Genomic DNA, 25,063 nt, shown 5'->3' with positions numbered 1-25,063 from the left:
TGTTTTAACCTTTGATCTTTGGAACGCTGCAGGCTGCCCAGACCCAGTGATCATGGATAAACAGTATGGTTTTAGTAGTACAGCTCTGCTTTTCTATGGATTACTGAGAAAAAGATTAACAGGCTCAAATTAGGCTTCATAATCTTAGTGTGAAAAGATCAAAAAAACCCAAAAGCTGCTTTAAAAAATAAATAAAAGCTAAAATTAATAATAAATAAATAAAGCTGCTTTTCAACTGCAGAAAGACAAAACAAAAAAAGCATTTTTTTGACATTACATTGGAAATTCAGCACTTTGGCTTCCTAGGGTTACAGTAAACTAACAAAAGTGGTTGTGGTAGAGTAGCAACCTCTACTTGAAGACAGTGAACTCCCTTTCTCTTCCAGAAGCTTTAATTCCTGTTTGGATGTGAAGAGACAAAGGCAGCACATGTCTGTGTGGGAGAGTGGGAGCAGATGGGGAATTCTAATGCTGTGTTGAAGGGCAGTACTAATATAGAATACCCTTACTAATAGTAAAGGTACTAATATAGAATAATACCCTTAAATGCCTAAGGGACTATGCTGTACTATCAACAAGCATTTATTTTTCAGTTACCCAAAAGCAAACAAAACAAAAACAAGGAACAAAAAGCACACTTCACCTCCCCTTTTCCCTTCCCAAAAGAGAAATCCGTACATGCAGGAGCTCTTGGTCTTTGGAATGTGAGGACTGTGTTAACAATAACAAAACTGGAATAAATAAAAACCAAGCTGGAGAAAGTATGCTTCTTCACTAAAAACAAAACAGTTCTAGATTATTTAATCCATTCTCTAGTAAATTCTGTGGAGCTTTCTCACATCTTAGAACAAGGAAAACCAGCTTCAAATAGGGAAGAGACCTCATTTTAGTAGTAGAATCAGACCCCAACTCCCAGTCCCATAATACTTAGATTGTTCCACCAAAACCTTCCTAACTGCCCCCCCATTGTAACATAGTCTCAATAAATCCCACCACAAGACTGAAAATATTCTACTACTTTCTAGTATCTCCTTTTCTCTCTATAAATAATTCACTATGTACTAATCTTCTGTAATGTCTCTCTGTATCATGGGTTTTTTTCCCCCCTCTCTCAGTGTCCAAGACAAAGCCATTACTTCATCGCTGCCTTTGCCCTTTAATTCTATCTTTTGCATTTTAAATACTTTCAGGCCAAACTACTTCCACCTGCTCTAATATAATGCAAGACATATCCTGGTTTATCCTGGTGTAACTAATTAGCAGAGAAATGAAAATGACTAAGCAAATTATTCTAAGAAATGAGATCCAAAATTTATTTATTTTCAGCTTCTACTGCCTACATAGATATCTCACTCATGAACAGCAGAAAGATGTCAGCATGACCAGTGTCAACAAATATCAAGCTCTTAAAGGTACAACAGAGTTGGTTTTCTCTATAATCTGCTCTAGAAGAGATTTGTAGTAAAACAGAAAAAATTATGCAATCCTTCCCGTTCCTCTCTTGAACTCACAGTGGCAGATACAGCCCCAATTACCATTGATCAAAAAAGAGCAACGGCATCCTGGACCCTGATTAAAGAGAAGAGGATGGCTGCACTGGGTCAGATGAAAGGTCCAGTTAGTACAGTATCCTGCCACAAATAGCAGAAGCCATAGAAAAGCATATGCCTGCCCTTTTCATTCAGCAATACTTCCCCAAGACACCTTCTTCCTCCTGCTATCTACAGTAGAGGTACTTCCTGAGCCAGAAATTTTATCTTTAGGATTAGCAGAACTTGAAGGCTTTTTCCTCTTCAAATTTGTTTGTGCTCTTTTTGATTCCAGGGAAACTTTTGTAACTGCAAACTACTGGGTTAATGAATTGTAAAGTCCTGTGTAAACAATGCAAGAAAACCCTTTCATTTGTTCTGAGTGTGCCACCTGCTAGTTCTGTTTGATGTGCCTGAGTTACTGAGCTAGAGGAGACATTAAGCAATTTACCTTCTCCATGCAGTCACGATTACATCGCATTCTGAATCGTCCCCAGAAGGGTCACTGCAGCTATCTCCAGACCATGGGTGATGAGCTGAACTCACAATCTTAACATGGTCAGGTAAGTCAAAAAGCATTTTTCTGCTCTGTGACTGTTCATGGATGTGGCAATAATAAGTACCACAATACAGTGCAGCAAGAAATGACCCCAAGTCTGCTTTGGGCAAGCAGAGATATTGCTCACAGTAGAAAAATAATGTGTAGGTGTCAACTGAGAGGTGCTGCTTTGGAGCACAGAGGTGGCTATGGAAGGCCAGAGATTTCAAACTTCAGGCAGTTCCCAAAACACTGGGAAAGTGTGCCTAAACAGAGGAATCCAGGAGCTCCTCCCAACTATATGCTCAGAGAAGACTTAAGGCTAGTGCTAACCCTGGTTTTCTTTGGAAGGAAGATCAAGGCACGCACGTGGTTGCTGCATGCTCTAATATGCTCTGCATTGCAATAGGCACGATACTAACACTGCAGCATGCCTCACAAAGCAGCCAGGCTGCCCGGTCAGAGACAGTCTGTGAGACCAAAGACAGACCAGCTCTCTCACTTTAAGATTATCAATGTGACAGTGGTAAACTGGGCTACCCTAATTGTTCCCCAGCCTGTAACTATGCTGCACAAAAGAAACAAGTTCAGCTCTCTCTGCTCCACTGCTTGTCCAACACCAGGAACAGCAGGAAACAGCTGCAGAGGGGAGCTCTCAGGAAAAAGGAAGGCTGAGCAAAGAGCCACAAGAACACACTCACAAGATGAGGAGAGAAGACACATACTACTGGGGAAACCCGGCAACTCCAAATCCCTCCGGGGCTCTCTTGGCCCGGGCCATCACTTCAAAAGCAGGGTCTGATCCTGGATCCATTAAAGTCAGTGGCAAAACTCCCAGCCATATTAGTAGTTCAGGATTAAACTCCTGACACTTGTGAACATCACAGGTGCACTCACACATCTGCAGGATTTTGAATGCTTGCCATAACCTACAATTTGTCAAACAGAGGAAATGTTGATTAGTTTATGCCAAGACACAATTCTCACTCAGGAAAAACTAAGGAATTAAAAGGGTATATAGCAGCACCCTTTCTTCTCCACACCCTGAAAATGGCAATCGATACAATTCATGCACACCAACCTATTGAGATCTATTCCTTCCTCTGATACTGCAGCTGCATGCATCCCTAAAGGCTGTGCTAATGATCTCGCAGACAGACATGTCCCAAATGACACTGCAGAATGCTTGAAGCTCTGAAAGAAGACACTATCTTGTTTACATTGACTGTGGGGGGGAAAAAATGCCATCTGATTATTACATAAATTCTAACTGTAACAGCTTCATGACTAGTTGAAAGGAGGTAACAGGCTCCAAAATGATGGATGGACCCAAGTGGTTGGTTCCATCAACTTATTAATCTAATGCTAAGGAAGATCTTTCTTATTCCTATGTCTCTGTCACTTTAACCTACCCCATGCTGGACAGAAAGAACAATCTCTGTTCGTTGCCTGTAAAAGAGAGGCAGATTCCTGTAATGTGACTTGCATTTTTTTCACTCTCTTCTTTTACAATGGAAATGGAGAAACAAATAAAAAACAAACAAACAAACAAAACGCACACACAAAAAGCATAAAGTAAACACATCCTTAGCACAATAATGTTAATTTACAAAATATCTGTTCAAATTATAAAATATAATTTGAAGTAGAATGCACTTCAAAAGGCACAATTACAGTTCATGTAACCATACACGCACTAGCTTTAAACTGCATTCCTGGAGCAAACCAGCCTCAGAACCATGAGCTTCAGTGCAGGGTACATACGCTTACCTGGAATCCTGGGTAAATGAAGCCATTATGCTACTGTGGATACCAAATTGGCCAATTTAGGTTAATTCTCATACTCTGATCACATCTGTAGATTCCAGTTCTACATCAAGGTTGAATTTGGCAGTAGTTGTGTGATTACATATCAGCACATCAGTATAAAAATAATTTGTTCGGAGTTCACAGTTTTATGAAATGACAAAACATCAAAATTAGCATTCTGGCTGAAATCCACTGCATTTCCCATCAAGGCTTACACATTTAAGCAACATCTGAACCAACTGTCTATAATTACTCCTGGCAGATACTGGAACACTTAGGCCAGTAGTAGATGCAACAGCGAAATCAATTTTTAAAGACATGCTGTAAACCACTTTTTTCAAGATGCACAGCCCAGAAGCAAAGATGTGTCTATAAGCCGAACCCACAGTTTACTATACAGTATTTATTCACTCTTGCATAGTAAGAGCATGAGAAGAATGACAGCCCTAAGTTATCTGTGATTTTAAAATTAAACATTTATTTGGGCTGCAATTCCAAAAACACTAGCCCTGAAGTTCCTGTCACAACTACTTAAGAGGAAATGAGGTTGCACATTAGCTTAGGTTAAAAGAAACACAAATTCTGCACAAAAATCAGGTATCTAGATAGACCATACATGTGTAACATGTCTACATCCCTTTCTTTTTAACAGTGAAAGAAGAATCCCATTTGCTCATCTGAAGCCAGTGAGTTCTCTTCCTTCTCCCTACATACACAGCTGGGGGGACGGGGGTGGTGTTTGTTTTGTTTTTATCAATGCAAAATCTGCCACCTCAATGATCCTATCAGTCTCATAATTTCAAACTCCCACAAAGACAAGCCTGAAAGGGTATCAGGCCAACACTTCTCTGTAAGTTCCCTTCAGTGATTATCTCAAAACATCCCAGAAGTCAAGAGCTTGCAAGCTTGCTTGCCTCACACAGCTGAAGGTCACAAATTTTCAAACTTTATTTTATGTACTCTGAGTACTTTCCCTTTCACATGTGGAAATGCAGAGGGGAAGTCAAAGGCAGCTCAAGACACCAACCAGAAGGTAATAAGAACCAAAAACCCAGACAATGCTGATCAGAGATTTCCCTTTAAAAATGAAGCTCAGAAACACATTTCTACCAAGGCCGTGCCAATACTGTCGATTTTGCCCATCAGGCTCTTTGATATTCCAGCAGCAGGTATCAGGGAAAAATTTCAACATGAGTCATTAGAAAAGCCCAAGATACAAAACAGGAACACACAGGAGAGCTATTCTGATCCTCTCATGTAAATCTACTAGTTCTCAGGAAACAGATCAACCTCTAACAGAATCAAAAGAATGCTTAAAGGAAGAATGGCTTATGGAAAGAGAAAAGGCAGACTTGTTGAGGAAGGACAAGAAACAAAATGGGTAAGAACCCTTATTTGGGAAGAGGACTTTTTTTTTTTTTTTTTCAAAAGAACCAACATTTTAAAATGATAATTTAGCTGAGGACTATTAGAAACACAGAACAGACTAACAAAAGTGGCTAAGAATACACATAAAATCTTCCCAGCGTAATACTAGCTTATTTAGTCTCTCCTGACACTATAAATTTATTTCTGCCCTGATTCTTACAGCTGGGAACAGCTGTCCCTACAAGAACCCAATTCCCTGTTTTCCTCTTTCATCCTCCTATCCTAGGCACTCTTCCCAGGAAAACAAACAAACAAACAAACAAACAAACAAAGCAAGCTGTTTTTTTTTTCTTTTTTTTTAACATATCCCAATACATATTGCTAAAGGAATGGGAGCGATTAACATTTGAAGACACTTCAAAATTTCAGTATGTTTTTGTACTATATTTAAGTACATTTAGAAAAAAGTTAATTTCAATAAATTAAGTGAACAGTCTTCCAGGATGAGGGAATACATGAGGATGAAAAAGGAGGAGACCACCTTCACAGTAATGTGTCTATTACTTTCTAAGAACCTCAGAGATGAGAAAGCCCTCTCCTCTCCTTCCCTGACATTTATTTCTCCAGAGAAGCAGCACTGATGCTAAATTTACTAAACTAGCTAACAAGTCCCAGGCACCTCAGTAGAAAAAGAATCTGCAAGGTCACCAGTTCCTAACCAGTGCAGAGCACGTCACCAGTGAGGAACACAGCCATTATGGGGAGGTCTGGAGCAGAGCACTAGTAAACTCCACCAGGTTGTTGGGGTGGGCTCCATGCCAGCCCACAAGCCTTATGAGAACGCAGGAGCAACTGCCATGCAAAGGAGACAGTGCCGCAAAGGTGTGAGAAAAAGGAGCTGCAAGAAGACGGGAGAAGAGGAAGGGGAGAACAGGAAGGAGGCAGCAGTGGAAGCAAGGAGTGAGAGGACACCAGTGCCAGCAATACAAGACTGGAAACTACCACTTGAGTAAGGGCAAGAAATACATTTAAGGAAATCTCCCAGGGATCTGGAGGATTAAGCAAGTATGTAAGTGATGTACGTGTCCCAACTGCCTGCGTCAGGTCACCTGAGTGCTGCCATTTAAAGCTCAGGGAAAGGCTGCAGGGAAAATGGTGACTCCTACACCATGATCTGCAGGAGGCACTGAGAGGAAGCAGTATGTCTACCCCAGCCCTGCAAAGCCTCCAGTGCCTCTGCAAGCACTGCGCACCCCCGCGCTGCCTGGGGCCTGTCAGCGCAAAGGTCTGTGAAAAAGGGCAGACCCATTCTCATTAAATTTAGGCGTTATATATAGGCTGTGCTGTTGAGAAACATCAATAAAAGCAAACTTCGGGAAGCCAGGCAAGGAGATGAGAATGTAAATTCTATAACGTCCCACCAGCTATGCAAAAAACAGGCTCTGAAACTGATTCAGAGCAATTTAATTGCACTGCCAACGCGTGCCCTGGACAAGCGGCATGCGGCCTGGCAGTGCAGCGAGAGGGCTTCCCTGGGGAAAAGGCTGGAGGGGGGTGTTACACACGGGCACCACAGGGTTTTTTAATTAAAAAAAAAACCGCAAACGCGACAGGGTTTCTCAGCCAGCAGCACCTCATGAACAGGGGAGTTTTCCGAATATCACCGCGTTCCGCTTTCAGCGCTGAGCTCCAGAGAGAGAGCTCGCCAGGGCCTAGCAGGCAAGGCAGGGCCGGGCCGCTACCGTTAACGGCCGTAACGGCCAGCGGCGGCGCGCGCGGGGCTGAGGGAGCACGTTCCCCTCACGGGCGGCGCCCGCCTCGCCTGGCTGAGGGGGAGCCCGCCCGGCCGCGGCCAGTCGCCACCGGAGCTCGACGAGCGCCAGTCACTTACTTGTCCAAACTGAAACACTATATTAGCTGCGCAGGGAGCGGGCTACAGAAACCGCGCTTTTCCTGACAGGGCAATTTCCTGACCGCCGGCCGCTGCCGGGAAACCCGCCGCGCTCCCCCCCCCGCCCCGTCTCCCTGGGCCCGGCCCGGTCTGGCCGCGCTTGCGCTGCCGTCCCCCATTGGGGCGGGGAAGGGGAGGCGGGAGCGGCCGAGCCTCCCCCGCTCGCCTTTGAAGGGCTGCGCCGGCCTGTGCCGGCATCTGGTTTGCATTTGGGGGCCCGCGTGTGGAGCTCGCCCCGAGCGCTGTTAAAGGGATCTGCTGTGTGTTAGGTATAGCTGTCAAGCTGCACTGCCCTGGAAAGCCGAGCGTGCACTGTGCCCTGTCAGGAATTCAACTGATACGAGTATTTTTGCCTCGGAAAGGGAATCGTATTTCTCCCTTATTTAAAAGCAAATAAAACAGAAACGAGGAGGAGGTTTGGCTCTTTTTGTCAAAGGAGTTGTTGCTAAATCGTTTTTCTCAGCCACAGCTCTGCTGCCCTACAAGACTGCAGAAATATTGGGGGTCGCAGAAGCATTTAGCTTGCAAGAAACCACACCAAGAGCCAGGGGAAGAATACATACAAGGAAACAAGCAGAAGGGTATGTCTGGACCAAGGACAGTCTGAAACATCTCCCACCTTGAACTATAAATACATAATCACTTCTTAAATAAAACAGGACTGCAAGACATGAATTAGATTTTCTGCAGGGGGTTACTCAGTTTGAGAGTTTTACCTGAAAAGTTGGAAAATTCCTGATGTGAGGAATAAACCCTGAGTTTATTTAAGGTTCGCTTAAAACGGAGGACAGGGCAGTAGGATCTGCTTGTCATTTTGAAGCATGTCTTGAAAAGAGAGAGAGAGGTGTGCTGGCAGTGGCTGCAGGCTCCAGCGGTGGGAAGGACCAGACACCACCATGTCCCTCCACAACCCACCTAGGGAGGAGCTGATGGAAACCCTCACACTCCCACCATGTCCAACCACTTCTCAGGAGGCTCCAGGAAGCCACCAGGAATTCTTCCTGTTATCCCCCAAATATTCTACGGCAAGAAATCTTGTAGCAAAAAAGTCTTGCAACATTTCCAGAGTTTTCCCGCTTTGGCCCAGGCAGAAATAATGCAGGAACGACCTTGCTCAGGGAAAGATGAGTGTTGTCTCGTGGTTTAGAGCACAGGGTTCGTGGTCAGGAGCTGTGGGTTCTCATTCCAGCTTCGCCACTGAATCATTTTGAGAACTTCGCTAGTCACTTTGTATTAGACCCAGTTAGTAATTTTCCGTTGGAATGATTTTCTGATGGAAAACACCACTTCTACAAAATTGAAATCTGGGTGAAAATCAACTTTCCATTGGGAATACCTTGTGTCTAGGTGGGGTAGGAAAGGACATTTGACCCAAACTGAAGTATTTTGAATTTTCTTGCTTTAGTCCAAATGCTTTGCTTTGATAGATTTTTTTTTCCCCCCCCTTAAAAATACCACCCTCCTGACTGTAATTCCCAGTCAGCTTGTTGCACGGTGGGGGTGTGTGCTCTCACGCTCAGCTTTGCTCCTCAGGAAGTCTGCACCTCCTGCAGTGGGATGCAAATTTATCTCCTCTGAGACGTGTACATCCCACTCGGCGTCAGAGCGGTCCAGGCATGCGGGCACCTGGCCCACAGGAACAAACCGTAGTGTAAGGCTACCACTGACCAGGGAACTGCGCCACAGGGAGAAAGCGTAAAGCGTAAAGTTCAGAGACACAAACAAGCTGTTTCACCTTAGTTCAGTAACCCAAAGCAAAGTACTGTGACTGCAGTTATACCAAAATGTTTTGTTCAAGTGAAAAGCAGTAAAATGAAGCCCAGAGAAGCAGTCCTGAGTGTGCTTCTACCACCTCTGACAATCCAATCCTATAAACCTTTCCATATGCATGCTGAGCTCTGCTTTATAGCTCTTGCTCTTCACACTCCCAACTATCTCCCTTCTTGGCTCTTTTGTTCCAGAATCCTATTACTCTGTTCATTAAAAACAAATTTCATTATTTATGTCCTCCGTATATTCATAAATTGCCAACGCTCTCTTTTAATATAAATAATACTTGTTATCCTCCGACAGTGCATTTGTAGACACCATTTGAATCCCTTCTTTACTTTTGCTAAGTTAAATGTTAACCGTTAACATTTTCTTTCACAACAACAAGTTTTGGATTATCTAATAAGCTTTCTCTGCACTTGTTTCAGTCAGAATTCATCTTTTCTGAACATGAGTGCTCATACTCCAACATAATGCATCATGTTCAAAACAATGTCTTGCTAATGACTATACAGTGGCAATAATAATTACCTATGCACCCTTTTAGTTATAGACAGGGATCCATTTTGCCTTTTTTACACCTATATCACATTAGTACCTCGATTTATCCAGGTCTTTTTGCTCCAATAAATAGCAAAAAAAAAAAAAAAAAAGTTTTCTGTCTGTAAGTACAGACAAATATATTAACTTTTCCTTAATACATTTTTCCATTTCATTACACTTCTCTAGCACTCACATGGTTTCTTTCCAAGGGAGTGACAAATGAAGATATTTTCAAGAAGAGTTACAACTTCTCCAGCCTCTGAAATCAAAGTCCTGAAAATGCTTTTTTTTTTTTTTTTTGTTAAAGAATCAAAGTTTAGATTATCACATATTCCCAAGACCACATGAGGCTTAATTCATTACTCCTTTAAAATTTTCTGAAAGGCTGAGGGTTAAGGGCTATTATATTACTGCAGAATAATGATGATTAATTTGTTTCGTATCAAATGCAGGAAGAGTAGATATGTGTGCAGTGAATCCTCTATAATTTCAAAATCTTTCTATAAACTTGAAAATATGTTGTTGACATACGTACCTTAAATGGAACACAAGACCACTTTTTTCTGTTTAGAGTGTGGCTGTTGTAGTTTTGCTTTACATATTATGGCTTCAAATAACCTCCCTATTTTTCCAAGATTCTGGACAGGTTCACTTAAAGTATACCCTTTTGCCTTTTCATTACAGAGTAACTAATGAAAATTCCATTTTAAATATGCTTTCTGTGAGACAGGAACGTTCTTTTTTTTTCATTATTAACAAAAGCCCGTATTTCAAGCTGTGGGGATACAGCTTCAGGTAGCGTAAATCAGCATTGCTCTGAGACGGCCTGCAGTCCTCTCGACCAGCACTGCAGAACAATTTAGTGGTTTTAGATGACAGTTGGCATCTTTGAAATATTCTCTTTTGCAGAACTAGACTAGATGTGACACTTGCTGGAGAAGAAATCTTGCATAAATCTGTCTAAAAAGACTCACTTAATCATATTACTTCACTAGCAGTGGTAACCTTTGGAGGCCAAAGTCCAGACAGGTTGAGAAATGGAACATGAGTACATAAAGGTGACAATTCCATTAACTGCAATCAAAAAGAGAGGTGAATGGTGAGATAAAGACAAATGACTTATTCTATAAAGAAAAGAAAATATGTCTGTGAAGGGGAAAGAGACAGAAGGAACATTTTCCAGCCTTGGTGAGGAAATAAAGATCCAGTCCCACTCTGTTGAGATCAACGCAGAAACGTCTCTCGGCCTCGCTGGATGCAAGCTCTGGCCCAGCAGCCCAGCCTGTAGTTGAAGGCTAGTGCGAATCGTCATTTCAGGACCGCCTGTGTACGTAGGTGAGAAGCCCCAGCAGAAAACTATATGCAGAACGCCTTGCTGAATGGCCCACCATGGCCGTGCTGGAAATGCAAATACTTGGGCCAAGCTTTGCAGTCAACAGGGCATTTTGCAAAAATAAGTGGAAAAATTGTTAGCATTTCTGAATCCAGTGTTTCAGGATTCTCAAATATACCAGACAAGATCTTTCAGTCCAGCGGGGTGCACTTCCACCCCAGAGGCTGAACAGAAACCGCTTTGGGGTTTTCTTTTGCGCCTTAAATCAGAAAGCGTGGGTACACACTGACAGCTGAAACAACCACTGTGGAGTACTGCATCCAGCTCTGGGGTACACAGTACAAGAAGGACATGGAGCTGTTGGAGCAAGTCCGGAGGAGGCCATGAAGATGCTCAGAGGGCTGGAGCACCTCTGCTATGGAGACAGGCTGAGAGAGTTGGGATTGTTCAGCCTGGAGAAGAGAAGGCTCCGGGGAGACCTTAGAGCACCTTTCAGTACCTGAAGGGGCTACAGGAAAGCTGGAGAGGGACTGTTTATCAGGGAGTGTAGTGCTAGGACAAGGGGTAACAGCTTTAAACTAAAAGAGGGGATATTTAGATTAGATAATAGGAAGAAATTCTTCCCTGTGAGGGTGGTGAGGCACTGGCACAGGTTGCCCAGAGAAGCTGTGGCTGCCCCTGGCTCCCTGGCAGGGTTGAAGGGCAGGTTGGATGGGGCTTTGGGCAACCTGGGCTAGTGGAGGGTGTCCCTGCCCATGGCAGGGGGGGTGGAACTGGATGGGCTTTAAGGTCCCTTCCAACCCAAACCATTCTGTGATTCTACGATTCTACGATTCTACCACCACAGGGGAAAAAACCAGTTCTTATGCAGGTTCAGTGCCAAACTTCAGCACAGATAAAAGAGAGATTGTGGTGACATATTCTCACCCAGCATCCTTCTGTGAGGCCAAGGACAGCATAAGTGACATCACTAAGTCAACTTCACATTACCTAAGTTTTTCTCAGAGGAGGTGGGAGCTTAGAGACTAGCCACACTGGCTACTGAGCTGCTTTGCAACACTGGGAAAAAAGCCACAAAGGGATCTAATCTACTGTCTCTCAAATCTTTCTAAAATTAAGATAAAGAGGAAATGAATAATCTAAAATCTATCTACATATACAACCTCCTCCTCTCTTGCAATTTTCCCACTTATGTATAGCATTTTCAAGAATTTCTATGCAGAAAACCTTATCTAAACCCAATTCGTCTACCAAAACAAAAGAAGCAGATAAGCAAATTGTTTTACTTACAGAAGCAGAAATGGATCTTGAGCATTCAAAAATTCCGCTTACTTAGGGATTGATTAGCATAACAACTGAAGGGAAGAAAAGATTTATAAAGGTTCACGTAACATGTGCTTGCTTTGGCAGTTCATACAAGCACCTGAGGGTGGTTTTCAATCTTATTTTTAAGAAGCAATATAGCACTGGTATAGGAAATAGAAGCTGGGGAATACTCTGGATGAAATGCTTACTGAGTCATTAGACTAGGACTATTCATTCAAACAGGGAAATAGGGAAGTAAAAAACAACTGAATATATCCAACGACAAGAAGGGATTTTTGAGTGTACAGTAGGAAAAAAAGGAAATTTCCTTTGGGGGACTTTTTCGGTTTTAACAGTGATATTAAGTTACTCTTAGATACTAAAGCAGCCAAAAAGGGAAATCCCTGTTTTACACAGCTCTAAATACAGCTAGAAAAATAATTCAGATTTTATCAATTCATGACCCATTTCCTTAAGTTTTGGGTAGCTCACCTTTTAATACAAAAGTCAGAAGCCGATACAAACAAGCATGCAATATTTCAAGCTCCACCAAAATTCCAGTGTCTTGCCCAGGGCCTGTTCCTGCCTGCCCTCTTGGCTGGATACCAACATCTTTTATTCTCAGGGGAGCCAGCCTTCCAAAAAACCACTTGGCACTTGAGTCAGGGCTGCTCTGTTTTCCTAACGTTCGCGGCAGGCAGGATGTTTTCTGACTCTGGTACCCAACAGTTGAGCATTCCAGACAGCACGGGGATTTTTCTTTCTAAACCACACTACCAGTGCCATAAGAGTAAGTGAAGTTCTGTGACACCGTGTGATCCTGGTGGGAGAACAGATAGATGACTTTGTTGCCACACAGTGATACACCAAGGGAAAATGCACGTGACTTGCCACCTTTAGAAACTCTCCTTCTGTGCTGTGAATACTGACAAATTTCTGGCTGAAAATCTTGTTTTCATCAGCTGGTTCCCCTCTGGGAAGACTGCCAGATCTCCAGAGATTAGGTTGAGGAGAAGACCCCCCTCCCCAAATGCGTGGCCAGAAAAGTAGCCGACGGTGCAGCATGGGTGCTCAATAGTCTTTGCACACATTGTTGCTGTACTCATCCGTGTTAGCAGCGTGTGAAAATGTTCTGTTTGCTGCCCAGAAGAGACTCAGTCTGTGAACACACACTACACCTACCCCTGCAACTTTTGCATATCCCTTTACACTCCTTAAATATTAGAAATAGGACTTTATCATTAGGATTTATATTCAAGTAATTCCTGAGATCGCTGATGTCCGGGCCAACTGCAGCCTTTGCCTCATGGAACAGAAGGTTCCTAGGTGCGGGCAGTCAGGTTACGATTCACAGACAGGACTGGACTCCGCACTGACCAGGAGCGGACACGCTGCCTTGCTCTGTCTGCGAGGCAGAGTTGCCAGAGACATCTTCCACCGTAACTGTATGGCAAAATCCAGATGTGCAAAATCGTGAAATCATAATCTGTTGAGCTGGAAATGAATTTCACAAGCCAGGCTGTGAAAATCTGTCGAGCTCTTTAAATTTCACAATACCTTACATCTCATGAAAAATAACTAAGAGGTTAAATATTTTTCTGCAACTTCCTTTCAAGGCTTTTTCCATAGAATATGACCAGCTTATGTGAGACATCTTATTACCGTGGTGATATATCACACAGTGATGCCAAAATCCAGTCAGCGTGGAGAAGAGTTGAAGGCTCAACCACACTTCAAGCAGCGTGTCCTGCTGCCGTGCCTGGGACTTCCTGCAAAAGGCAGATCCTATTTGCCCTTTGAAACTAGTGAACACAGTCATGGGAGGCAAAGTACCATCAGCATCTGTTAATACGCAAAAAATATAATTGTCTGTTCTCCAAGGGTAAGATTGTTAACTGGAATCTGGACTTCCCAGATTATATAAACAACATGCAGCTTTTCTCCTAAACTCATTGCAAAATTACAAATGATGTTCTAAAGCCAGCACTGTAATCTTTTAAAATCTTAAATTCACCAGGGGCTTATTCAAGTACCTAAAAAGAAGTTTGTAGGATCATTTAGCCACCTGCAAATCATACACGAATAAACCAAGCAGCACTAGAAACAGGAATAAAATCACCATATATGTAGCTAGTTCCTATAGCAGTTAGATTTTCATGCTCTGTATACAACCCAAAACAAATTGTCTGCTTATAATTAAAATATGATACTGTTTCCAAAAGTCTTGCCTCTAGGGAGATAATTTTATACCATGGGGCAGATTCAGTCCTGGTGTAGAATTTCTGATTTTCACGGAATTACACCATTAAAGAATTTGGCTGACATCTTACCCACACTGATGAAATTCAACTTTTAAGGGACAGTTATGGGGTTTCCTCCTAACTCAGGCCAAGTTTCTGGAACAAGGAAAGTCTGTAAAAGAAACCGTTAGAGGGATGTTTTAGTCTGGCATTTAGGAATATTCATATATTAGAAAATGTCGCAGGATTTATTTTGTATATTTCTCACATTAGAATTTCTTGCTTTTTTTACTTTCCTTACAGATACGTTGCCAGTAGGTGGTCACAGCAAAACAGGATAAAAAGAAATGTAATGAAACAATCATAGACAGCTGTGAGTACAAAGACATTTGTGGATCCAGTTACTTCTGCTTCATCTTTGTTACATAAATCTATTTCCCAAACTTAATGTATTGCCCGAGCTTGCAATATATGATTAACAGAACGTCTGCACCACTCAGAACTTGGGAGAAAAATGTTCGATGTTAATTCTCCATCATTTTAGGTAACCTTAAATATTTCGGGCATGATTGATCTCACACAGTGCTTTGGATTTATGCTTTGCATGACAGATGGAAATCAGAATATACACACTGATGCTGAAAACTTCTGACTCCTGTGCAGAATCAGAGAAAAAGAGCTACAACACTTCCCTCCTCCTGGAGCTAACCTGGTCTTTCCTAAAATCATGCAGCTTCACAGGTCGTGGCCCAGAGAACAGGAGTCTCCCCAGCTCTTCTGCTCGTGCTACGTGTACCGGGCACCGTGACGGGGGGCAGGTTGCAAACAGTAGAAATGTGATGCTGTCAGAGGTCTGGGGGAGATTATTCTATCCCCTGTGCAGTTGTTTGAGCCGCCCAAAGAGCATGAAGCAGATGCCTAGGTTCTTACTTAAGGCTTCCTGGGAAAATCAACACTGTTTCAAAACTGTATCAGAACCAAAACTATGGAAAGATTAATCAAGCTTGGGTCAGGAGGGAAGGAGGATGCAATAGCTTTTGACAGCAGTGAACTGGTAAATGATGTACCCAATGTTGAGCTCTCTTACGAGTCAGAATATTCAGTGCATCACATCAAAAACTTCTTTAGACTATTGCCATAATATTAGACAGAACATGGAAAAAGATGGTAAACAGAGCCATCAAAGGTACATTTTAAATTTACTACTTGCATTCTTACACTAATCTGACAATCATAAAGCCTTACTATAAATCAAATGGAGCAAATGCCATCAGTAAATTAGAACATATATAGTAATCCATGTAAAAAAGTTAAAAAACCTTTTGGCAGAGAAGACAGCTGCGATTCAGAGTTCCTTCCAGTGTTAAGCACAAGCAGCAGAAACTGCTTTAAGCATTTTTTAAAATCACATTCTAGTTGCTAGCCTTTGGATTTTACGGTTTGTCTTTCTGAAGCAATGATAAAACCATCATAGCTTTAATCAACTTTTTGAAACATTGTCCAGTCTGAAAAACTGAGAGTGAAATAAAAAGTAAGACAAAACAAAAATCGGAAATACTGTACATTTTTGCCATTTCTGTCAGCCCCAGCTAGGAAATGTTGTTATAAAGCAAGATAAAAAATAGAGGAAGGAGATAAATAGTAACTGCACTCTTATTTTAGGCTATGTTATATCTGACTGTTTCAAAAGTAGGAGGAATATGAGACTGGGTATGTATCTCCACCCCCTCCAAGAATTGCCAGGAACATTGTTTATGAGTGTGATCCAAACATGAGAACAGTTTCCTTACCTATGGTATGTGGCAATCGTGGAAATATCATGTTTTAATTGACACCGCGTTCCCATCATCACAACGTACACTGAAAAGTCATCATCTTGGGACATACAGGACTGGAAAATTAGGGTGGCAGATAATTATCCCACGGGCTGCAAACATTTCCCTCAATGGAATCCCAGCCACCGGGGGTCAGCAGCTAAGAAACGAGCCCATGCACAGGGCGCAACTCCACCATGATGGGCACACTACCTACCAGAGCTACGTGTGGTTGCTGAGAGCACGAGGGCCTGTACTGACCCCCCTAAGCTGGTGGCAGGGTTTGGGGAGGAAGGCCAGGGGGTTCTACCGCCTCTACGTGTACTCTCTTTGGCTGCCTTCAAAGAGAATGATGCTTTAACTCAGCGCACTCACTGATTGGTATATTCTACTGCTGTAACTCAGATTTCCCCCAAAAAATCTTAAGGTAAGCTCTGAAGAACTGGGAGGAGGGAGAAGAAGCTTTCACTGAACGAAGCAAGTTTTCCAGAATACAACCTCATCCTTTTTGACCACCTATTACAGTCAATCTGACTGGCTAGTGCCATGCTTCAAGTTTACTCAGGTTTTTTCCCTGTCTTCATTGCTTTTAAATTAACTGGCAGCTAAAAGTTTCATCTAAAGCTATTTTGTGTGCTTTTTCTGCCTTACAAAAATGCCCATCCAAGAGTTATTTACTCAGCACCAAGCTTTAGGAAGTCACCTTGATATGGGAGGAAAAATATCTGTTATAACAGAAGTGCTTTGTTTTAATATGTTAGTGAAGGCAAAGAAATGCCAGACAGAGCTGTGGATGTGACTGTTTATCATCCTTTGAGAAAATATATGTTCTAAATCAGCTCAGTGGTACTTGTGTCACTGAGTTTCTAATATTGTTGAAAACTGACACCAACACCATGATCTGAAGAATTTAAAACTTTGACCCAAGAATAATGTCCCCCTTTACAAGAAAGACCTCCAGAATTCTGACCTCATCTTGAGCTAGAGAGCTAATTTTCCAAGCTGCTGCCTGTATTGGGCTTCAAACCAAAACTGAATGAATGCAAAGGAGGAAGCCTAATGTACAGCAGTTTAAATATATGGAGGCTTTGGGGGTTTTGGAACATCAAACCCTTCAGAGTACAAAATATTTGCAATTTGGTATTGCAAGCATTTCCCTTCCCACTGGGAGGTAATTATCATAAAGGAATACATTGCTCTCAGACAATATCTCAGGCTGGCCATGTTCTTGTTACTTAAACTTATTCTTATAACCAGAAGAAAAGTAGCGTCACCTGTGGTGAGGGCTGTCTTTGTGAGACTGCTCTCTCATATCATACTCCTATTTAAGGGAACCAATTCAGCGGTTGAGAATAAGCCTAAGGATTTCAGTGGTATTTTGTATTTTTAATCACAGCCTTTTCAAGGTAATCCATATTTCAGAAGTTGCCCGTAAGCGTCATCTTCATTTGTAACCTCTTGCCATATTTATTCCATAGAACTTTGCATAGAGCCTATGACCACAGAGGCTTCCTGACTGCAGCTCCTCCCAGCTCAGCTGCCAGCAACACATCCCAGCCATTTGTTTAGCGTGCAAAAACCCACACTGATTCTCTGGGTTGAGTAACAATGTTCTTATTACACCCACCTAATGCCCTTAACATTGGGTAACAGGAAACCAGGGGATGAAATGAGCTATTACTTCTGGTTTCTATGGTCCTGAATCTGTAAGCTCTGGTTCTCGGGGGGCATCTGCTCTTTGACAATACTTCCCATATTGCGTTTCAGCCAGGAAGATGGATGTACCTTCGTTAAAGTGAGTCATTCACTGAACCTAGGCCAAACTTTGAAGCAAATCTGGGCCAGTTTACTGCCCCAGGAGGAAACCTGGGTTTTGCATGAATTAGATGTGAAAATAAGCAGAGCCTGACTGACATCTTCTCTGAATTCCAACCGTAAGGGTAAAACCCAGTGGGCACGAGCTTCAGGCATGACAAAAATGAGCAGGGGAAAATGAGGCTTCCCATCTCCCCTCCAAGAGCCAGAGACACACATTACTCAGAACTTAGGGTAAATTGTTAATTATTTATACACTAATTAAGTAGTGTTTATAGAATGTCTTACATATGTAAATTGCTGTAAATATGCTTACATTTTTCCTGCAGTCTCCAATTAAACGAACTTTCATTTTAGAGCGATACAATTCCATATCAACTTGTTATACCAGTTCTTTAGCCAGGCAGCTTTTTAGTTAATGCTCCCAGCTCAAACTGCACTATTCTATTTCTCTACAGAATTTTCTGTGCTGGTTTGTAGTTGTTTTAATTCCATCACAGATCACATTCTGTTTAATGATAATTTGATTTTGCATTGCAAGACCCAGATGTACATTAGGAGGTCACAACCGTTCCATTTATCTCTTAAAGTAACTATTTTTTCCCCAAGTTCCATCAGGTTAAAACAGTTTGCAATTTTTCTCCTTGAAGTGTCCCTTCAGCTTGGCCAAGATATATAATAGATCAGTGTAGCTACAAATGCATTACAACATTAGTCATCAATTAGTTTTAAACCATCACCGTAATATATCATTTATCTAGCTTGCTGTAGCACTATTGTGAACATTTAATTTTTTAAAGGCATCTTGATTTTTTAACCTGATGGCTGCATCCCCTTTTGTCTCCTATACAGACATCTCCTTAAGGAACAATAAAAATTAGATTTGTTTGACCTGCACTCAGGGTTCATTTAAGCGAGATGGATTTTAATTGCTCTGCCTAGTCTACCAGACAGCTTTTATGTAATATTCCAGACATTTACGCACTGTCTTTTCCCTTGCTCTAAGCAGGTGTGTGTGCCCACAAATGCCTGTAAAGCAGCTCTTACAATTCATTTCACATCTCTGACAATCCCCTGGGAAATTGCTTACTCTGAGATATCATTGGCATCAAATTAAGGGCTCCAGTCATTGCCACTTCTTTCCTCTTAATACCATTTTCTTTTGTCTTTAAGATTCAACTTTTCGTGTGGCTAATTCTAAAAGGACTTTGCTGAGGACTGTGTTCCTCGTCCTTGCGTTGTCATCGTACATCACAGATGACTCACCTCTGCATCTCCCCATAGTGAGAATGTGTACAGAGCCTTACCCGACCCTCTCAAAATCCACATTGTCCTTCTACCATTTGCAATACATTTGACTTAGATTTATGATTCGAAAAAGGTCTGGAGTATAAGACAACTAAGACAGAGAAACACGTCTGTGCCACAGAAGTTCAGTATCTTGAAGGATCTCTAACTTCAATTAGTAAGTCACGCGAGCAAGTTATCACAGTGTTGACTCAGAGCCCAAAACACCCTGACTTCTCTGCCAGCTTGGAGTAGAGGCAAAATGAGCTCACATTTGCCCACGATGAACCTTATTTGCTCCAGCTGCTCCAGCAGGGAGACGAGAACCTCATGCGGAGAGTTGTCTCCCTGCTGATTCTCCTCTTCCACGGGTGATACAATCTGAAGATGAGGTCCTCTATTTTTCCTGTTATTCCCATTCCAAAAAAGGAAGATTTGGCTGTCCTGTGAGTTACCAAATCAGCTCAAAAAAATGGGCCTCCTAAGCAGTTATTTGTGCCTACAGCTGGTTCTGGTCTACTCTCTGTTGGACACACACATGTACTTAATTCCCGTTTGTGCTGGATGCCTATTAAAAGAGCAAATCTGCAAGTGAGGAGGGTCTCTTCTACCATGTCAATGGAAGAGAAATACGTAAATCTCCTCCATGCTGAAGGCGAATGTATGCTTAAAATGCTTGGGAGAACAGCTGTGAGAAAGAATCAGCGGTTTGTATTATGCTGCAAAGTGTCACTGATCCAACATGCTAAGCTGATCCTCATGTAGTACGTTGTGCTTGCTCCATGCTTGCATTATACTGCCTACTGCTTCCATGTGTGGGTAATTCCAAACGCACAGCATTTCAGACAGCACAGAAAAAGGGACAAACCTGGCTTCTTCCACCGCAGCGTAACCAGCGTGGTTCACAGCAGCAAGGCACCAGTGGATTGGAAAGAAGGTCTCCAGCTAGGGGCCTCGTGCGGTGAGTGGAGGTGGAGATCGTGGTGAGCCATGGAGAAAGCTATGGAGGAGCAGGGGGAACTGCCTCTCTTTCCCAGTCTGGGAAGCCGTAAGAGGGATTGGAATAATCTTCCTCAGTGCCACTGTTTTTCTCCCCTTCTATCTGCCAGTGATGAATCCCAGTCACTCGGGAGACATCCTGGAGTGAGACTGGTATATGAGGACAGGCGAATCACAAAACATCTAAACAACATTAAGGGTTCTGTAGGAGTCTGTGGAGCTAAGTCTCACTTCCTTTCCTTAAAACCGAGCAGAGTTACATACTTGACCAAAACCCACAGTGCATCTGCAAAGTGCAAAGTGCAACTGCTCAGCTCAAGGCATCCATCTTCCACCTGCCCTGCCTAAGCCAGCACCCGAGCCCCCGATAAACTGCACATATGGCTTCCCTCTGGACAAGAGAGAGAAGCAGCAGAACGTGTTAGATGTTAATGACGGCATCAATGGAAGAAATTCAGATGCTACACTGAGAGAAGCCTTAAAAGACTTTTACGTGACATAGAAAATATGAATACAGCAGTGACATCAGGAAAGAGATGGGAGGTCCAATGCACTTACTTTGCATATGGACACATAATTCTTAATTTCATATTCTGTTTCTTTTTTTTCTTAGGGCTTTTATATCCATCAATAACACACAACAATATTTTTTACTTCCCTGACAGAAGCACTGAAAATCAGAACCCATTTATTTAGTACCAAACAACATCAGAAATAGGAGCGGGCTTCAACACCGGAATACAGATTTCTAATCCTCCGAGGACCAGATGCAGCAGAGCTGGAACACTCAACAGCTGTAATGTGCGCTGAGGAGTCACATTTGTTCAAGAAAAGTCACATTACTTAAATTAATTGGATGTGTCCAGCTCATCCTGAGTCCACTTAAGCCTTGGCAAACCTCTAGCTCCAAGGCATAACAAAAGTATTAATATAGATATTCCTTTATATTATCCCATTTACATAACGACTCCCACCTTTGCAGCCTAATACTTATTCTTTGGAACACAGAGAACTATTGACTCATATCTGGACTGGGATGCCAAAAACTCCTAAATTTAGAGATGTTTGGAACAAGAGAGTTTGGTTCAGGCCCATCCACAACATCAAATTAAACACAAGTCATCATCTGCGCGAGCGACATTTTCAGCATGTCCAGAGCCTGGCGTGAGCTGACATTCTTTCTCCCAGTAAGATTTACAGAATTTGCGCATTGAAAAGTATTGAGGTAAACCATGGTCTGAGGGCCAAGTGCATAAATTAGACCTGTCCCCTCCCTTCAGTAAATTACATATATACACGCTGTAGGTTGGCTAACTATGCTCTTGGCAACTTGAACAAGTCTGCGTGAGTGCGTGTTAACAGAAGGGGAGTTTGTGTCATACTCATGCATTTACATTTTCTTTTCTAAGACTTTGGTGCAATGAATACGTTGTACATCATTTTTTCCCTCCATTCACATCAGATACTAGATTAAATAGGCAGAAAAAAAAAAGTAATATTGAAAGTGTTGGCACATATTGCACTTTCTCAGCAGAAATTGTGTCACTTGCACATCAGTTTGGTTTAAATTCCATAGGTCAATTTAAGGTCAGCAAGAAGTGCTGGATTACCATCCTCAGAGACTGAGGTCCTCTCCTCATTCAGAGAACAAGTCCAGCTCAAGAAATGTCAATTAAAGCTTCATGCACGATGCTTCTTCCTTACAAGACAGTTATATCTCCTCAGGCCATCCAAGTGCTCACCTGTTCCTTGAGCCCTCAGCTTATATGGCCAAAAAAAAAATGACCAGCTGGTATGATGACAAGGGGACCGACACAACCGAACTGCTTCTTTAAACACTGTCAAGATTTTTAAGAGCTGCATATTTGCAATAGTCCATGTACCCGTGAAATAAGTGAATCACTGTCTCCCATGTGTCAAAACGATGCCATTTCTGGCTGTTCCTCTCACAGATCTACCACATTTTTGGTAGAATGCATGGCCTAAAAACCCAAATACATGTTGCAGTTCTGATTGGCTCTTGGTGACATCTAAAATAAGTAATACAGTGAACACTCCAAGGAAACCAACACATTACCCCAACGAGATGCAGTTTGCACTCTAGGCTTCAGCCTTTCAAACTGGATTATCTCTGCGAAGCTTTTCTCTATGACCTGAAGAACCAGTAGAATTATTTTTAATGGCAGATGGAAAGCCTCACATAATCAGATGGCATGGTAACATTTCTGAAAAATTGAAAATACGGAACGATTATGAATTAAGTCACAGAAGAACTCGATATTGTGCATATGTCTTCTCCTGAATTTCCAGCAAGTTCATCTTCTTGCCAGGCATCTCACTCAGCCCAAGCTCTCCTCTTGCAGAATTCTTTGGTGTCCCATCTTCCAGGCTGCCTGATATCTCTGCTCCCCTCAAATTCTTTCCACAAGGTCTTTCCACAGATCCATGGCATTCCAGCACTGTGGCATTCCTCAATGTCCCTTTGAGCAACTGGAGGATGTGCCATTTGGCACGATCTGTTCCAGCTCTTGCTACCTTGTCTTCAGACCCTCCCAATGTCTCCTGTGCAGGGGGAGAGAGATGAACCGCAGAAGCAGTTGCAGGAGTGTCTGCACAGAGGGTCAGAGCTCAGTTCCTTCCCTTAAATCCATTTCGTTCACCTCTTAGCAAGCAGAACTGTTGCTCCAGAAATGAGATCCAGAAATTGTTTCATTCCAGAAATGAAAGTTGCAGGAAAGGTTTCCCTCCTTCCAGTTCTTTCTAAAATTATATCCAGGAAAACAAGCTGATTGTTAGGGGCTGAGTTGGCAGTGGGGAGGAAATCCTGTGTGTCTGTCTCCCAGGGCATTCTGTCCTCTTGTTCAGCCCTGGTTTGAAGGTTGCCACAGAATGGGAGGTGGATTTACCTGAAGAGGGAAAGAAAGTGATGACAAATCAAGTGGACTGCCAGTTCTCTGTTAGCACGTGACAGAAGACGACGCACCACTCGGTGAACCCTCTCTCCTTACCTCTGGAGCAGCCAGCCCTGCTACTCTCTGCTGTGCTGGCCCTCCAAGCAGCAGAAGCCAGCCCGTAGGCTGCGGGGACAAAACTGACAGCACCTCAGGGATGAGTCTGCTGCTCTGGCGTTGATGGGAGACCAGTCCCAGAGCACCAGCACTGCCTACAGCAGCTCCCTCCGTCGCTTTGCCCTCCTGTTTCCTTCTCTGCCTCATCTACAGAAAGAGATCTGCTGCCTCACAGTCCCTTGCCTCCTCTGCAGTTAGGACTGCCCTTCATTAACAGCCCCCAAAACACAAGGCTGAATGCAATTCCCAGACACATGGCTCTGGAGACTCTTTCCAACGTGCACCACACTTTAAAAGAAATGCTTTCTCTTATGCCACCCCCTCCTATTCCCAACAACAGAACAGCCTGGTAGCAACTACAGCAAACTCACGGTGGGCAATAAAACAGCAGAGAAGTATTCAGTGTTCATAGTAATCTCCTTTACGATGATTTAGCAGAAAAGTAACTGGCATGGCCTGAATATAAAAAAACAGTCTTTTGAGCATACTGCAGAAACTGCTGCTACAAAACTATGCAAATTCCAGAACTTCTGTTTCTGTAAATAAAAATTTTCCAGGGGAGAACACACAGAGGAGACAGTCATGTGCTCTAGCCTCAACAGGAATTGGGAAATTCAGGGTCTAGTCCTAGCTCCACTCCCAGACAGGTTCTTTGGCTCACTTGGCTTCCACTTTCAATTATAAAACCAAAACAATGATAATAAAAATCACAATGAAAGCAATTGAAAAACATTTGCATAATTATTTAGCATGTGTTGGTGTGTTTTGCATGTTAGACAATCTCAGGACAGATAGGGAAGTAGAAAGCGAGTAGGAGAATGGGAACAAAACCTAGTATGTGCAGCAGTAAATTCAATTGCATAGAAAAAACAAGCTGAAATGCGTATTTAAGAGAGGCTAAACACTCAAAGACTCAGAGCCTGGTGGAAAAAGTCAGGGAGCTCATACGGGGAACGCAGGCTATGACACAGAAGGAAGTATGGACATAATTGTGGAAGAAGCTGATAAAGGGGTGGACTGGGCTGGAAATGCTGGTAGATCTGAAGGTGGTATTGTGACAGGTGTACAAACGATGATGATGATGATGATGACGACGACGACAATGACGATGATGATGAATACGTTTTCAGTTTGGACAGTGATGAAGCATGAGTCCTGCTGACTAAGGGTGAAACAACCCAGACAGCGACTGTTAGATTCTGCTGCTCCGAGGCAAGATGCATTGGACTGCATCTAAACCAAGGCAGGACTGCCTCGGAAATAACGCAACCTCTGTGAGTGTTATCTGCGGATCTCAGCTACTTCCAAAGTGGCACTCAGAGCCAAGCACCTGCCTGAGGAAGATATTGCTCCACAACTCTTTGATACGGCGCATTTACCAGCAGGTTCAACCAGTAATTCATTGAAACCTGCATTCAAGGCAATGGGACAAACCCATGTGGGAATAACTGTGAGTCACATCATTGCAGGAGTGGCACCCTGCCCTGAGCCCATCTCAGAGCTGTTCCCTTGGCATCCAGTGAGGGTCTGCCACAGATCAAGTTCTCCATCTGAAATATCAAGCCCTGCCTCATCTGGGACAAATGTACTGCTTTGATCTTTAGACCCCACTTTATGCGGGCATGCCAGATGAGGTTTCCTAAACACTCAGACATCCACGGAGACAGAAATATCAACAGGACCCAATGCAGAGA

At 42.8% G+C, this 25,063-nt stretch overlaps 1 protein-coding gene and 1 long non-coding RNA gene across 14 annotated transcripts in view; one reads left to right on the top strand and one right to left on the bottom strand.

The window, feature by feature from the left end:
- Positions 1-25,063, bottom strand: part of FGGY (FGGY carbohydrate kinase domain containing) — a 322,392-nt gene that overhangs the window by 137,782 nt on the left and 159,547 nt on the right. The window contains exons 1-2 of one of the 13 annotated variants that reach the window (XM_054834559.1): positions 7,136-7,320; positions 2,793-2,996 (exon numbers count right to left, since the gene is read on the bottom strand). The exons of 10 other annotated variants lie outside the window; for them this stretch is intronic. The gene's annotated coding sequence lies outside the window, so the exon portion shown is untranslated. 2 more of the 13 variants (XM_054834547.1, XM_054834560.1) reach the window with 2 other exon arrangements.
- LOC129209722 (uncharacterized) lies at positions 1,920-18,375 on the top strand. Its single transcript, XR_008578174.1, has 4 exons — positions 1,920-2,092; positions 4,529-4,562; positions 13,763-14,028; positions 14,690-18,375. It is a non-coding gene; the product is annotated as an uncharacterized LOC129209722 (long non-coding RNA).

Source organism: Grus americana, chromosome 8, assembly GCF_028858705.1.
Source record: "Grus americana isolate bGruAme1 chromosome 8, bGruAme1.mat, whole genome shotgun sequence".
Taxonomy (NCBI): domain Eukaryota; kingdom Metazoa; phylum Chordata; class Aves; order Gruiformes; family Gruidae; genus Grus; species Grus americana.
This window is presented reverse-complemented; position numbering and strand designations above follow the sequence as displayed.